This window comes from Eucalyptus grandis, chromosome 5, assembly GCF_016545825.1.
Source record: "Eucalyptus grandis isolate ANBG69807.140 chromosome 5, ASM1654582v1, whole genome shotgun sequence".
Taxonomy (NCBI): Eukaryota; Viridiplantae; Streptophyta; class Magnoliopsida; order Myrtales; family Myrtaceae; genus Eucalyptus; species Eucalyptus grandis.
Window position 1 is genome coordinate 56939963 of NC_052616.1, and position 16583 is coordinate 56956545.

At 37.6% G+C, this 16583-nt stretch overlaps 1 non-coding gene and 1 pseudogene across 1 annotated transcript; one reads left to right on the forward strand and one right to left on the reverse strand.

Annotated features, from left to right (window-relative positions):
* The window catches only part of LOC108953866, a 101446-nt pseudogene that overhangs the window by 12528 nt on the left and 72335 nt on the right, over positions 1-16583 (reverse strand).
* Positions 14495-14600, forward strand: LOC120294189. The gene has a single exon (XR_005551680.1). It is a non-coding gene; the product is annotated as a small nucleolar RNA R71 (small nucleolar RNA).

Here is a 16583-nt window from a genome sequence, read left to right on the forward strand (position 1 = left end):
GATCCTCAATATTTCGTCTACAATAAAATATCGAACATCTCTATTATTTGGGAGTATTCCATGTATGGTGGACAGGATCGATAAGATCAGCCACCATCCTAGGCTCATCTCTAGTTGCTAGTCCTCTAATTTTGCCACTTGGTAACCAGCAATGCTCCCGATGTTAATTAATCGTCCGTTTTCCCACGTACCATCTTACATTTGGTAAGATGGTGTCCCGGGTCCAAGGATAAGACTTCTCGACCCCAGAGGGGTGCGAGCCTTGTTCTGCTGATTGAAAATCCTGGAATGAAAATATAACCCCTTGAGGAGCCGACCCCAGAGCGAGTTAGGTTGTTGAAGTAATCTCCAAGCTTGCTTGCCAAGCATGGCCTTATTAAAAGCTATGAGGTCCCGAAAGCCTAACCCACCAGAATTCTTACTAGTTTTAAGCAAGTCCCAATTCTTCCAATGCACACCAACCCTGTTCTTGTCATTACGCCACCAGAAGTTAGCAATCCCCTTCTCAATCACTCGACAAAGAGACATAGGAAGCTTAAATAACATAACATACTACGAATGGCCCGAACGACAAACTTGAGTAGGATCTCCTTTCCACCTTTTGATAGTAACAGCTTTTTTCCAACCCTCCAGCTTTAGCATTGATTCTTCCTAATATCCAACCAAACAGCTTCTTTTTTAGATCGCCCCATTTAGATGAAACACCTAGATATTTCCCATAACAATTCAGCACCAAGATCTACAATTCAGCTGCCAAGTTATTTTGAAGGCTCCTGACAAGATTTACTAAAGTAAAGTCTAGACTTATTTCTGTTTATCACTTGACCCGTGGCCAGGCGGCATTGGTTTAATATATTTGCCATATTCTGACATTCCGTTACTGTACCATCTAGGAAGAATACTGAATCATTAGCAAAGAAAAGATGGGAGAGAGTTGGACATGACCTGGTAAGTTTGATGCCGTGGAGATGTCCCATGGTGAGTGCATTATGAATAAGGGTGGACAGAGCATTCGCCATTAAAAAATAAAGATATATGGAGAAAGAGGGTCTCCCTGTCTGAGTCCTCTTGACGGTGTAAAGTAGGGTAGATGCTCCCTATTTAAGCGAACACTCAGAGTCGTCGTGGTGATCCATTGCATCACCATTTGAACCCACCAAGGATGGAACCCCAATCTAGTAAGGTAGGCTTGGAGAAAATCCCATTCAACTTTGTCATATGCCTTCTGCATGTCTGTCTTAAGGAGAGCGTTGAAATGTCGCTTCCTATTCCTCGTCTTGAAGTGATGTAGAACCTCGTGAACGATTAGAACATTATCCTGTATCTGATGTCCGCTCACAAAGGTAGCCTGTTCGATTGAGATCAGCTCCTCTAGCCAAGGTCTTAGGCGATTTTCCATGACCTTGGCGATAATTTTATATGCATAATTACACAAACTGATCGGTCGGAACTGGTCAAGACTTTCAGGATGGTGTACCTTGGGAATCAGAGCTATTATGGTCTTGTTAAGATCTCGAGGCAGCTGGCCAGTCTGGAAGAATTCAGTGACCAGGTTGAATAAATCTTGTTGTACAGTATTCCAATGGGTTTGGTAGAATAGACCATTGAAACCATCAGGACTTAGAGCTTTCGTGGCACCCAATTGGAAAGTGGCTTGTCGTACCTCAGCAACTGTGACCAAAGCCAGTAAGTGTTTGTTCATAGTTTCCATGACAATTGGTTGACATTGATCTAGAACTAGGCCGAAGTCACGATAGCCAAAATCAAGGACATATCTCTGGGGAGAGCATTGACAGTAGTTCTCAATTCATGGTTACAATTTCGACAGTTCATTCTTGCCTCATTTTATATAGAGGACTAAGGGTTTCTTTAGGATGAAATGTAAAAGAGGCAAGTAAATTTGCGCAAGCTTATGCGTGCAAGCTCAAATTTGAAATACTTGATTGGCTTCAAAAACTTTTCCCCTACAAACACTTAATGAAAGGCAAATTGAAACCAAAATTAAAATAAATAAAGGAATAAAGGAATAAAAAGGTTTTGATTGAAGAAACCTCACAGCCGAAAGTGCAATAGAAGCTCGAGGTATGGGGCCAAAAAAGGAAAAAAAGTGACATTATCTCAACCTCTCCATTTATGAGATATAATATTACAATGCCATCAGAAAATACAAGATTTTCACTATTTGTCTCATCGGCACATGGCCTTGTTCTCATTTGAAAAATTATTCCGAAAGGGAAAAAGAAGGATTAAAAACAATATAGAAAAAGAGAAGTGAGGCTGAGATACATTGTTAAATAGCAAAAGCATGTGACCTTTTTAGTTGTCCCCTAAGGGTGTGCATGACAACGCTTCTTGGCTGGGAAAGAGTTTTTTATTTATTTATTTCTATTTCGGGAATAATTTATGAGTAAAAAGAACGCATTTAGTAACTACACAAAATTTCTACTCTTGGAATATAAAAAGAATAGAAATGCGTTTGGTAATGCAACAATTTTCCTTTTTATATTTATTCGTTTTTTATTCTTACGCATGGATCGTTGGCTGCCGTCGCTCGTTGCTACCGCTTGCCACCACCACACACGCCGCCGCTGCACGACCGGTTGTAGACTGCCACCATTTTGCCGCCGCCGCACAGCCCATTGGCTGCCGACGATCGTCGACCGCCGGCCATGGGAGGTGGCGGCTGATGGGCTGTGTGGCGGCGTTCGGCGGTGACGATCGGTGGGCGGCGGTCATGTAGCGGGTGGCGGCGACGAGCGGTGAGTGAGCGGCGGCCAGCCAGCAACCGGCGGCGGCAATGGGCGGCGATGAGCGGTGGACGACAGGTGGCGGCGAATGGCGGCGGCGGGTGGTGGCGACGGGCGATCGGCGGTGGCCCGTGCGGTTGGAGGTGGCCGCGGCAAGAGAGAGGAATAAAAGAAAAATAAAAAAAAGAAAATTAGCTTATTTCTAAAAATTGTTCTCGGGATTCGGGCGTGACAATCATACTTGATTTTCTCAATATAACACATATTATCTTTCAATAGTCATCATATAATTACATAAATCAAATGTATCAAAACAGCACGCGTAACCCTTCAAGAAAGGTTTGTGGAATCATCTCACAATAACTCAAAAGTACCGACAAAAGTACCGAGTACTCTATCCATCTTTATACAACAAATGGATCCTCACTTCCATATATAAGTATATGTCAAGTTACTCTTATCTCAGTACATAAGTTTCACAAAACCAAAGAAGACATTTACACATTACTTGAGCCATTGATCTCGTGATCCTATCAAATTAGCGAGAAACAATATTAAATTTGGGTAACACTCTATCTCAACTACGAAATAGTTATACTATGCCTAAACTTTAACAAAACAACTCCTATGCGCTAATAAATCGCGTACTCAAAGTAATTGAACAAGCCATTCACAACACGGAGCTTGAGTGCAAAATTTGGTCACGCTATAACTTTCTCCACCTAACCCCATTTGAAATGTGTTTTTAATCAATAGAAAGCCCTTCAAACATATTATAAGAATCTCAACTTGACCATCCCAAAATCAAGCCAAAAATCAACAAAATAAGGGCCCGAAGTTGCTGGACATGTACTGTTCACTGCGTGCTGAAACTTCAAAATTTTGTTTCGGACAAACCATAAGCTTAAATTAAGATCCGTAAAATCCTATGACTTCAAGACACCATGAACTATCATTTCTATTAAAAAAAAAATGGCTCAACGACTCAAAAATCAGACCTCGCCGCTTGATTTTTCCAAGATTCCGAATTTGAACCCTAAACTCGGAAAATACTTTGATTGGACGAACGATGGGCTTGGGCACTTACTAGACATTGCACTATGGAGTCGAGTCAGCTTAGCAAAGCATCCATGAAGTATACATGCCAAAGCCCTTCTCTTCTTCCTTGTTCTTCTTCTTTTTCTTCCTTTCCCCTCTCTATCTCCCTATTTTGGTCGAGGGAGCTCTCGACTTCTTATTTAGCCAAGCCCTCCCTTCCTTTTGCTTTTTTTTTTTTTTGACTTTTTCAACCTATTTTTCCTCCTATTCTTTAAAAAAAAAAAAACAACAAAAGTGGATCCCATCACTTATTGAAAAGTTAAATATTATAGCAACGATTCATGTTCAACTTGGCAATTGAGCGGTAACAGCCTTTGGTCCAATCAAAGCTTGATCATAAGAAGATCAAGTAGATTCAATGATTCAAAATATGAACCCAAGATTCTACTTGTGACATCCTGAAAATTCAGTTCGGATTTCGATTGGATAAGTTGGGTCTTTCATTGACGCGACTATAGTGCTTTTCTCTAATATGGCCACTCATGAGATAATTGATCTATCAGGTGAAGCCGTTAAGGGATTTTAAACGCAATAAACTTGAGAATTCGAACAGGAATCGACTGCTCGACCGTCCTAGTCTACAAGGGTCATTACGGCACAATTACAAATCGATTAGAGACCGGAGATAGGTCAATTCGATGAGATGTGTGATTAAAGTGTGGGTAATTCCACCTGATTGCAAAATTCTTGTCGATCGGCACTAGACCGATTTTCTATCATTTTGGGTATTCTATGTCCGTATTTGAAACCTTGAGATTTTCACGACTATCGAGAGTCGCCAATGTGCCGAAGAGATATGTTGTGGCTCGAAGAAAATCAACCACGGGTCATTGCATCAAAAATTCCTAAAAGCTACCCAATAGGTTAAGTCACGCTAAAATCGTGTCGATTGAAATTAACAGGGATTTTGAACCCGATTTCAGAAATTGAAAGTTCTGCCGTGTCACGATCTATTTTAGGGACGTCGACTCATCCTCCGAAGAATTTTTAGAGATTCCGAGATTTTTACGGAAACTCAATTCAGACGTTGCGGAAAAATAACGGAAATTCATATGGGCAAAGTCGAAGGAAATTTGTACTTCCAAGCTGAGTCTTTGGGTGTTGGGGACGTGTAGAAATTTATGGGCTTTCTTCTTCATCAAATTGGACGTCGAATTGGGAAATTTCGTGGAAGAATTGAAGCTTATATGGTGAAATTCGGAACCATGGAAGGGGCTACAAAATTTGGCTTCAAAATTTGATTTTTGGTGGATTTATTTCAAGAAAGAATTAGGGGACATACGTTTTAATTAAGGGGATAGAATTTGCTGACTTTGGGCCCCATTTTTCCAAGCTTCCCGAGCTCGTCTCGGCTGCCTTATCTTCTTCACGTTTCTACTTCGCCAAAGACCTCAGCTGTCCTGCCTTTTTCTTCTTTTCAATTTGCTTCTTTGAAGACCCGTCCGCTTCCCCACCGCTTCTCCTTCGACAGCCAGCTCACGCCTCCACCATCTTTGGTCTCCCAATCCTCCACTCGGTGAACAACTTCAATGGTTTCTTAACTCCAGCCTCCACCAAAAATCTTCCAGTCGACCACCACACGCCCACGTTTCCACCGGATCTTCAATCCAGCTGCCCCGAAACATTTGCTTCCCACCGAGTTCTCCATTTGTTGCCATGTCCGTCCACCGTGAAGCTACTGAGTCAAAGTTCAACTCCAGCAGCCCACGAAGTTCTCCATCGAAGCTGAATTCCTCTGCATCTTTCCCCCACGCCGGCCATGAATTTCAACTGCCGCGTCCAGTCAATCCAACAATAAACCGAAGCTCTCTTCCCCATCTTTGACCCTAGCTGGTCCCGTCTGTCTTGTTGCCCTCTTCGTCCGCGTCTTCAGCATCACCTCCTTCGCTGCTTCGGGTGGCTCAGCCCATGAGCCCACGCAAGTAAGCCTAACGGCAGCAAGCCCGCAAACCCAGCGCCACCTTCAGCCCACGTGAATTTCAGCCGCAAGCCTTTCGAAGCCCATCTTCGCTGCAACAATTCGGCCCAAGAATTCAGTAATTCAGCCCACTTGAAGTCGCCCCCAACAGCCCACGAGGCAAGCCCAGCCCAACTCAATAACAAATCTCGTTTGGGCTGAGATTTGTTGGACCAGTTTTCAGCCCGGTCCAAGCCTGTTGACGCCGCCACAAACCCGAGTTTCGGCCACCGTCGCACCGCCGTTACGGTGAACCGGTTTTCGCATTAAGCCGGTGAGTTTACCTACTAAATTTTGCTTAGGTTGTTAATTATGCTTAAGGGGTTGTTTAGATTATGCTATGCATGTTTAGGTGGTTAGATTAGTTTAATTAAATGTTGATTAGATTAGTGGATGGATTAATTAGTCTAATTATGTAATTAGATTAGTATAATCTTAATTAGTCTTTTAATTAATTATTGCATTTAATTATTTATTTATTTTAATGAAATATTATTTGATTATATTATTTTATATTTAAATTAAATTAATTTTCGAAATTAATTTAATTATTATTTAATTAATATTTTTCAGAAATTATACTAGGAGAGCCGTTTGTTAGAATTTCGCACCGATCACAGCCGTGTGGTTAGTTTGTTCAATTGATTGTTATGTTTGTGAAATTGAGTGATGGTTGTGAAATGTTGGTATTTTAATTGGAAAATACCATGTGTCGGGTGTTGACACCGAAAGTGGTCCTTAAGTACCAAATCAGCTTGGGTGAGTAAGATAGATCTATAGCAGCTTCAGGGAGCATTAACACCAATATAGATCTCTAGCAGCTTCGGTGAGCAATAATACTTTAGCAGCTTCGATGAGTACTATAGATATCAGCTTCGGCAAGCAATAGTTGATTTAACAGCTTCAACGAGCACACGTTATTTAGTAGCTTCAGCGAGCACAAGTTATCTAGCAGCTTCGGTGAGCAATAGCTGATCTAGCAATTTCGATGAGCAATAATTGATCTAGCAACTTAGGTGAGCAGTGTTCGAATTGATAGAGTTTATAGATGGCATCAATGGTATGAAGTCGAATGAGTCGACTGATTGATGGTTGAATTGAATTGAATTGAATTATTTGGTCGGTTATTTGATTATACTGACATGCAGGAAGGATCTAAGGCAAAGGTAAGTCCTCTGACTCGTACTTGTGCATATTTTCTTCATAGTTGGAGTTTAGGGGGTGAACTTGCTGAAACATTATTTCATGGTTATTGTATAACTATTTTCAATTCCTTAGATGATGATTGTGGAGGACCAGAAGCCCCAAAGTCTGGGGAGGTGGAGACCAAAGGATCGGCGAACATGTCTAACTAGTTAGTCTTAGGACAATTCCCTTTTTGTTGAACCGGTCTTTTGTAGATAGACCAGTGTTGTATATATGAACCTTGTATGCTTTTGGTTGTCAGGGGATTTGTTTCACTTCCGCATGCGTAATTAAAAATGAAAAGGTCGGCGACTCGTCTTGTGAAGTCGCATATTTATATCAGCCAAGCAGGGATGGGCACACGCTCGAGGATCGGGGCGTGACATTCTCGTTTAGTGGTATCAGAGCGGGTCAATAGTTAGAGTGATAAGGTGCAATGAGTCATGGGATAGTTAATATGAATGACCTTTATTTCATGCTGGTGCATGTGATTGATAGCTGATCGGTAGCTTGTTTGGTGTGGGTCACTCAAATTTTAATCTGGTATTGGAATTAGAAAACAGGTTTCTATAAAGATCCTGTAGCATGAGTGATCAGGAGCAGAGGACTCCTAGAAGGTGTACCATCAGACTTGTTACTCGAGGTGGAATGCCGACATAGGTCGGTGCCCGAGGAGATCGTTGTTCGTAAAATTCTAAACGTAAGTGCACGTGTCAAACAAGTAATATAATGATGAGAAAAAATATCGTCCCACGGAGATTGATGATTAATAAACCAATTAAATACTAAAATAGAGTAATTCTAAAATTTATCTAACAGATCAAAATATAAATAAGAATAAATTAAAAACGAAATTTGTAAACTAAATGCAGTAAATCGATCAGATAAATATGTTAGAGCATCCAATTTCACCATAACCACTAGATATGAATTTCAGATTGTTGTGAATACAAGAACGATATCAAACATGTGATAGCGGAATAACCTAACTTATTTACTATCCTATCTCTAGATATAGCAAACCTACTCAGCTTATTAATCCACTATATCTCTATGTGAATTAAAATAAACATGAGTGCATTAAAAACTATGAATATTCCCGGCTTACAATGAGTCTTTTGGATCACCTTATCACCGAAAGCTACACAAATAACACGGTATATCTCTATCCACGTTTAATTTATGGTTATATATTATAATGAACAATTACATATTATCACTTCTCAGTCTCAAACATGCACATCAGATCATTCAAGTGGTGGCCAGTCACTCAAAAGCATTAAACACGATAATATATATAACTCACATGAATGAAATCAATTGTAAAACATAAAAATCATGAAATTCATATCATCATGGTTAGGCTACATCATAGCCCTAACAAAAGAAAATTAGAACATAGTAGAAGAATAAATAAAAATACAGATCAAACACAGCATCTTGAATCAAAGAACAAGAATTTTGTCACCACTTTTGTCTTATCTGCAAAATACTTGAAAAACTCTCAGAAGAATGAAAAACGATCTAACCCCCCAAAACCCTAGCTACTCTCTCTGGCTCTATTTATAGGATATATCCCAGATATCTATCTCCCAATGCTTGTAGATAACATTAGGGAACAACATCAAGAATTTCCTTATTTGATATCCATCTTCCATTGCTTTTTTTTATTTGAATTCCTGATAGTTGCCATTCTTTTCCTTATCTTCTCCATATCTCATTATTCTACATAAACAAGGAAAATTCAAATAATCAGAAGGAAATCCAAATATTTTCTCATAGATACTGCATTAATTGCTGCCTAAAATAGGTAAAATAACTCTATTTTTATAGAGTTATCAAACCCCAAATTTAACATTTTGCTAGTCCTCAAGCAAAATCAAGACATAATGCATACTCAAGCTAACAACCTCCTCCATGACATCTTTCCATAATTGCTCAAATTCACAATTAAAAAAAAAAACACAAATTTCATCCAAACATTGAAATCGATTTATAAGTTAAGATCAATTCTCACTATATGATCCAAGTGTGTGTGTGAGAGTCCTCATCTTTTCGAATTATATGCAATCCAGATAAATTCACATTGACATGTAACCTCTCAAAATTCTCAATAATTATGACCAAATCTCATAAGTTTGTTTTTTCATTCCTCTCTCCACTAATGTAAGCTAATCATCCAACTAAAAATCAATAGGACTTTTCTCGGGTTGTAATGTAAGACTAGGCTAAATGTGAGACAATGGAAATTTTAAGCTCAAATCACCCATCAACACGTTAATTTTTAGAATCTAATTAGAGCTAATGTCACTATCCAATTTCACTCCTTCAAGATAATTTTTCTACTGCCATATATTACCATTCCTTCTTCCTTTTTTTTTTTTCTCTCTCCTTTTCTTCTCTTTTTTTTTTTTTTTTTTGAATTGCTTTATGGTGGAGTTTCTCCCAAAGTCCCTCCTAATATAACATGAAAATTTCCAACCCATTGAGTATCCAAAAGGCTCACTCAATTGAAAGTTGGATAGGGAACCATAAAAGCAAATTTTTTTTTTTTTGACAATACACCCAAAACAACCATAGCAATCACTTTTTTTTTTTTTAATACTCCATCCTTCCTCCCAAATTTCTATCAAGCTCAAATAATTTTTTTATCCCAAAAGAAAATCAATGTGCTCATAGGGCATGGGACAATGATATAATTTGATAATGGCTAGGCTAAATATATATGGGTGCCAATGAAAAATTGGGTAGTAATTAAGGCTCAACGGGGTGACTAGGGATAAATAAACAGGGTTAGCTTGAAAGGTTCAATCGATCCAAAAACTGCCTAAATCATTTTCTTAGTTAGATTTAGCTTAGGATTTCGCCTCAAGAGAAAATCAAACAAATTCTAAAATTTGGGTGAAATTTAAGAAAATCACATACTTCACATGAATGTTTTCTAGATTTACACACAATTAAAAAATTAAGGACTTGTAGTGCTCAGTAAGTGGATCAACATAATCAGAATTAAAATTAACTCACGCATTAATTGCAAGTTTAAATAAAATTTAAATTTTTCTAAGAATCGTAAAAATTCACGACCAAGAAAGCAATCATGATAAAAAATTATCCAACAATTTGTCTCCCCCCCAAACTTGAATGAAGCAAAGTGCCCTCAATGCGAAAAATAGAATAGGAAGAAGAAAACTTCCATGGTTGTAGAATAAGTCCATAGATGATCTTGATGATTAAACTCTTGAAAGGTTCTCCCTAAAAATTAACCTGGATAAAACAGAGAAAAGTTAATCTCTTTTTTTTTTTTTGCAAAACATAAACTTAAAAATAAATAAATAAACATAATTAAAATGATTGGGTTGCCTCCTAAGAAGCGCTTGCTTTATAGTTTTAAGCCAAACTATCTTAGATGTCGCTATTCTGGAGGATGAAGTTCAATGGTGGTATTCTGCTTGTTGTAACCACCTTCGAAGTAGGGCTTCAAACATTGACCGTTCACTTTGAATGTACCCTCAGTGTCATGCGCAACTTCAACTGTTCCATATGGGAATACCTGTGTAACTGTAAAAGGACCAGACCATTGAGACCGCAACTTTCCTGGAAAAAGTTTAAGATGAGAGTTATAAAGTAAGACTTTTTGACCAATGTTGAACTCTCTTCTGAATATGTGCTTGTCATGCCATGTTTTTGTACGCTCCTTGTACAACTTAGAATTTTCATAGGCCTCATTGCGAAATTCCTCCAATGCATTCAGTTGCAATAATCTTTCTTCACCTGCAGACTGCATGTCAAAATTCAGAAATTTCAATGCCCAATATGCTTTATGCTCTAATTCCACTGGTAAGTGACAAGTTTTTCCAAACACTAGCCTAAAAGGAGACATTCCAATTGGAGTTTTGAACGCTGTCCTATAGGCCCAAAGTGCATCATCAAGTTTTATTGACTAATCTTTCCTAGAGGCATTCACTGTTTTTTATAAAATTCTCTTGATTTCCCTATTTGAAATCTCTACTTGACCACTAGTTTGAGGATGATAAGGGGTTGCAACTTTATGTGTGAATCTGTACTTACTCAAAAGTGCTTCAAATTGCTTGTTGTAAAAATGTGTCCCCCTATCACTTATGATTGCCTTAGGAGTGCCGAATCGGGTAAAAATATTTTTCTTCAAAAATTTCACCACAACCTTAGCATTATTTGTTGGCAATGCTGCAGCTTATACTCACTTAGACACATACTCCACAGCCACTAAAATGTATAAATTTCCATAAGAAGGTGTAAAGGGTCCCATGAAATCAATACCCCAAATATCAAATAATTCACACACAATAATGTTGTTTAAAGGCATCTCATTTTTTCTTGAAATATTTTTAGTTCTTTGACACCTATCACATGAAGCTACATAGGAGTATGCATCTTTAAAAAGTGTAGGCCAATAAAATCCAGATTGTAAAATTTTAGCTGTAGTTTTTGTGGCACCAAAATGGCCACCTGTCTCTCCATCATGACAATGATGTAGAATGTTTACCTTCTCTTCATCTCGGAACACATCTCCTTATGACCTGATCTGCACATACTTTAAACAAGAAAAGTTCTTTCCAAAAATAATTTTTAACATCATAAAAGAATTTTTTTCTCCCGTTGATATGATAATTCGGGAGGAAGAACATTACTTACCAAATAATTTACAAAGTCAGCATACCAAGGAATTTTTGTGGACTTGATGGAAAAAATTTTCTCATCGGGGAATTCTTCCAAAATTGGTCTTAGCTCTTCCTTTGAATTTGGAATTCTCGATAAGTGGTCTGTAATTAGATTTCCAGTCCCTTTCTTATCTTTGATTTCCAAATCAAATTCTTGCAGCGATAGAATCAACCTGATCAACCTGGGTTTTGATTCTTTCTTTTCAAGCAGATACTTAAGAGTAGAGTGGTCAAAATAAACTATAACTTTTGAGCCAATTAAATAAGAACGAAATTTATCAAAAGCAAATACTACCGCCAAAAGTTCCTTTTCTGTTGTTGAATAATTCAATTGTGCACCCGACAAGGTTCGACCGGCATAGTATATGGTTTGAAAAATTTTATTCTTCCTTTGTCCCAAAACAGCTCCTCGCAGAATCGCTAGCATCACACATCAGCTCAAAAGGTAAATCCCAATTTGGTGCTACCATAATTGGTGCTGATATTAACTTCTCCTTTAAAGTGTTAAAAGCCTGCATGCATTCAACAGAAAAATTAAAAGGAGCATCTTTTTCCAAAATATTAGAAGGAGGTTTAGCAATTTTTGAAAAATCTTTTATAAATCGCCTGTAAAATTCTGCATGCCCCAAAAATCCTCTGGCAAGTTTCACAGATGTTGGCGGAGGTAATTTTGCAATGACTTCCACTTTGGCTCAATCGACTTCTATTCCGTTTTGAGAAATTTTATACCCGAGCACTATTTCTTCCTGCATCAAGTAGCTTAATTACCTCAGCTTTCACTACTTCTTACATCTTCGGGTTCAAACGCCTCTGAGGTTGAATAGTGTGTTTATATTGCTCCTCCATCAAAATTTTGTGCATGCAAATTAAAGGACTAATTCCTTGATATCAGCTATTTTCCATCCAATTGCCCCTTTATGCTCTCTTAATACTCCGAGCAATTTCTCCTCCATCAAATATGTCAAAGAAGAAGATATAATTACTGGTAAAGAAGAAACTCCATCTAAATAAGCATATTTCAAATGAGAAGGTAAGGGTTTGAATTCAAGAATTGGAGGCTCTTCAATTGATGGTTTAGGCTTTGTAATGTATTGTCCCAACTCCTCAAATTTAATTGCCTTTTGCCTTGAATATGGTGGAATTGCCTCTATGAAATTTGCGTACTCCTTTATCTCCTCATTCTGAATATCTTTGTCCATTGGTTGAATCAGACATGCTTCAAGTGGATCTTCAAAAATATTTTCCTGAAAAACCTTATTCACCAAATTGTCAACTGTCTCAACTCTAAAACAAGAATTATCATCAGATGGATATTTCATTGCTTTAAAAACATTAAATGAAACAAGATCATCTTGAACTCTAATAATCAACTTCCCTTGTTGTACATCAATAAGAGCTCTTCCGTTGCTAGAAAAGGTCGACCTAAGATAAGTGGTATCTCAAAATCTTCCTCCATGTCAAGAACTATGAAATCTGCAAGAAAAATAAATTTGTCAACTTTTACCAAAACATCTTCCACAATACCTCTCGGATATTTAATTGATCGATCAGCCAGTTGAAGTGACATTGTGGTTGCTTTTACCTCGCCCAATCCTAATTTCTTGAAAACTGAATAAGGCATTAGATTAATACTTGCACCTAAATCACATAATGCTTTTTCAAAGTAAGAATCCTAAATAGTACAAGGAATGGTAAAACTCCTGGATCTTTTAATTTCGGAGGCAATTTGTTTTGTAGGATGGCTGAACACTCCTCATTTAACTTCACAGTTTCATAATCCTCCAGTTTCCTTTTGTTTGCCAAAATCTCCTTCAAAAATTTTGCATCACTAGGCATTTGCGCTAAAGCATCTGCAAAAGGAATGTTAATGTGCAATTTTTAAATACATCAATAAATTTAGAAAATTGCTTATCTATTTTGTGCTGCTGGAGTTGTTGAGAGAATGGAATTGGCGGCACATATGGCTTGGGATTATCTGAAAAAGTTTACTCTTGCTTGTCTCATTTGATTGTTTATTGTCCACATCTTCCTTATCTCTGATAATCTCTTCTTCTTCCACTTGTTTACCACTTCTTAGGGTAATAGCCTTTATGTTTTCAATTGGATTTTTCTCTGTGTAGCTCGGCAAAGAACCTTGTTGTCTCCCTGACATCATGCTTGCTAACCGACCCACTTGCATCTCCAGATTTCTGATTGAAGCCTCTTGGTTTTGAAATCTCACATCCGTGCTTTTGATGAAGTCATGAGTTGTGTTAGCAAGTTTGGTGACTATGTTTTCCAAATTTGACTTTGACTTTGTCTCTTCTGATTGTTTGAATCCCAGTGGTCTCGTCACATTATGACTATTCCATGAAAAATTTGGATGATTGCGCCATCCCGGATTGTATGTGTTGGAGTAGGGATTATTCTGTGACCTGTTAAAATTCCCAACAAAGTTAGAATTTTCACTAGATTGTTTGAAAGTATTACCTACCTGACACTCTGTGCTAACATGTCCTCCACCACAAAAATCACATGTCAAACTCTGAATTTTCATGACTGAAATACTCATATTATCAAGCTTTTTGTTGAGTGTTTCAAATTGTGCAGCAATTGCAGCAAAAGCATCCACTTCATGAACTCCGCTAACTTTTCGCATTGGTAGTCTCTCAGTAGGCCACTGATAACTATTGGACGCCATCTCCTCTAATAGATTGTAGGCTTCTTATGGTATTTTATTATTTAAAGTCCCCATTGCAGCTGCATCAATCATAGAATGAAGATTTGTACTAGAGCCATTATAAAAAGTTTATACCTGCATCCATACGGGTAGTCCGTGATGTGGGCATCTCCTAAGAAATTCTTTGAATCTTTCCCATGCTTCATATAATGATTCATTATTCATATGCATAAAATTAGTAATACCGTTACGCATCTTCGCAGACTTTGCAGGTGGAAAGAACTTACCAAGAAATTTCTGAGCCATATCATTCCATGTAGTAATTGATCCTGCAGGAAGAGAAGAAAACCAATTCTTAGCTTTATCTCTAAGAGAGAATGGAAATAATATCAATCTAATAACATCATCTGTAACTCCATTATATTTAATGGTGTCACAGATTTCAAGAAAAGCATCGATGTGAGCGTTTGGATCATCGCTTGGTGGCCCACTGAATTGCACTGATTGTTGAAGCATCTAAATGAGTGACAGCTTGATCACAAAGTTGTTTGCTTGAATTGCAGGTCTTCTGATACTTGATGTGGTGCCTTGAACTGTTGACGCAGCATAATCTCTTAAGAGTCTACGTGGATTTTCATTATCACCGTCTACCATCTTCTTAATATGATTTCTCTGTTCTCTCAGTCGCCTTTTGAATGTACGCTCGATTTCTGGATCAAGTTCAACAAGTTTCCCTTGTTGGCTACGTGTCACAAACTGATGTACACCCTAAAAATAAAACAAAACGAAAGCTAGATAAAACTTAGAATTATCTGGTATAAATATTAATTAGTATTAAACAAACGATCCCCGGCAACGGCGCCAAAAACTTGTTCATAAAATTCTAAACGCAAGTGCACGTGTCGAACAAATAATATAATGATGAGAAAAATATCGTCCCACGGAGATCGATGATTAATAAACCAATTAAATACTAAAATAGAGTAATTCTAAAATTTATCTAACAGATCAAAATATAATTAAGAATAAATTAAAAATGAAATTTGTAGACTAAATGCAGTAAATCGATCAGATAAATATGTTAGAGGATCCGATTTCACCATAACCACTATATATGAATTTCAAATTGTTGTTAATACAAGAACGATATCAAACATGTGATAGCGGAATTTCCTAACTTATTTACTATCCTATCTCTAGGTATAGCAAACCTACTCAGCTTATTAATCCACTATATCTCTATGTGAATTAAAATAAACATGAGTGCATTAAAAACTATGAATATTCCCGGCTTACAATGAGTCTTTTGGATCACCTTATCACCGAAAGCTACACAAATAACACGGTATGTATCTATCCACGTTTAATTTATGGTTATATATTATAATGAGCAATTACATATTATCACTTCTCAGTCTCAAACATGCACATCAGATCATTCAAGTGGTGGCCAGTCACTCAAAAGCATTAAACACAATAATATATAACTCACATGAATGAAATCAATTGTAAAACATAAAAATCATGAAATTCATATCATCATGGTTAGGCTACATCATAGCCCTAACAAAAGGAAATTAGAACATAGTAGAAGAATAAATAAAAATACAGATCAATCCCAGCATCTTGAATCAAAGAATAAGAATTCTATCACCACTTTTATTTTCTCTTCAAAATACTTGAAAAACTCTCAGAAAAATGAAAAACGATCTAACTCCCCAAAACCCTAGCTGCTCTCTGGCTCTATTTATAGGATATATCCCAGATAACTATCTCCCAACACTTGCAGATAACATTAGGAAACAACATCAAGAATTTCCTGATTTGATATCATCTTCCACTGCTTTTTTTTATTTAAATTCCTGATAGTTGCCATTCTTTTCCTTATCTTCTCCATATCTCATTATTCTGCATAAACAAGAAAAATTCAAATAATCAGAAGGAAATCTAAATATTTTCTCATAGATACTGCATTAATTGCTGCATAAAATAGGTAAAATAACTCTATTTTTATAAAGTTATCAGTCGTGGTGGTGGTAGAGCGCCGGCTCAAGCCAACGCAAGTGTAAGAGTATCGCTATAGGCCAATATTGAGAGTGTAGCAGCATTGTGCGATCCTAAGCTCGATGGGATCGTTCAAGCGCTAGTGACCCTTGGGTTTCAATCAAGTTAGTAAACTCAGGATGAAAGCAGCCGCTGTTGCCACTGTCACTACCGCCGCCAGTGCTGTAATCACTGTT